Raw genomic sequence first — 305 nt, 5'->3', positions numbered from 1 at the left:
GACTTACTAGCGGCTTCTGTCGTCTTACACCGGGAAAATCCACACAAGTGATCAGAGAAAACTGGAGTCCCATGTCCCCATTAACAGATCGGAACGCCCATGTCCATGCGATTCCCTTACACAGTTTGACACATCGTCAACCTGAAAAAAGATGAAAAGTCAATAATAATAATTGCAACAATCATGGTAGGGTGAAGGACGAAAGAAATAAGACCAGGTTTCTAACACTAATGACCAGCTTCCAGCAAAATCACGTTCACAGCTTGATCCAGCTCCACCTGTCTCAAGCTGCCTGCTTCTTCTCT

General features: G+C 44.6%; 1 protein-coding gene across 2 annotated transcripts in view; it reads right to left on the bottom strand.

Annotated features, from left to right (window-relative positions):
- Positions 1-305, bottom strand: part of ARPP21 (cAMP regulated phosphoprotein 21) — a 111,880-nt gene extending 111,575 nt beyond the window's left edge. Inside the window, exons 1-2 of one of the 2 annotated variants that reach the window (XM_006905754.1) lie at positions 227-305; positions 1-141 (exon numbers count right to left, since the gene is read on the bottom strand). The exon at positions 1-141 is cut by the window's left edge and continues 33 nt beyond it. The gene's annotated coding sequence lies outside the window, so the exon portion shown is untranslated. The remainder of the gene's footprint in view (positions 142-226) is intronic. The other variant, XM_015597137.1, reaches the window with a different exon arrangement.

The sequence above is a fragment of the Pteropus alecto genome, unplaced genomic scaffold, assembly GCF_000325575.1.
Source record: "Pteropus alecto unplaced genomic scaffold, ASM32557v1 scaffold10, whole genome shotgun sequence".
NCBI lineage: Eukaryota > Metazoa > Chordata > Mammalia > Chiroptera > Pteropodidae > Pteropus > Pteropus alecto.
This window is presented reverse-complemented; position numbering and strand designations above follow the sequence as displayed.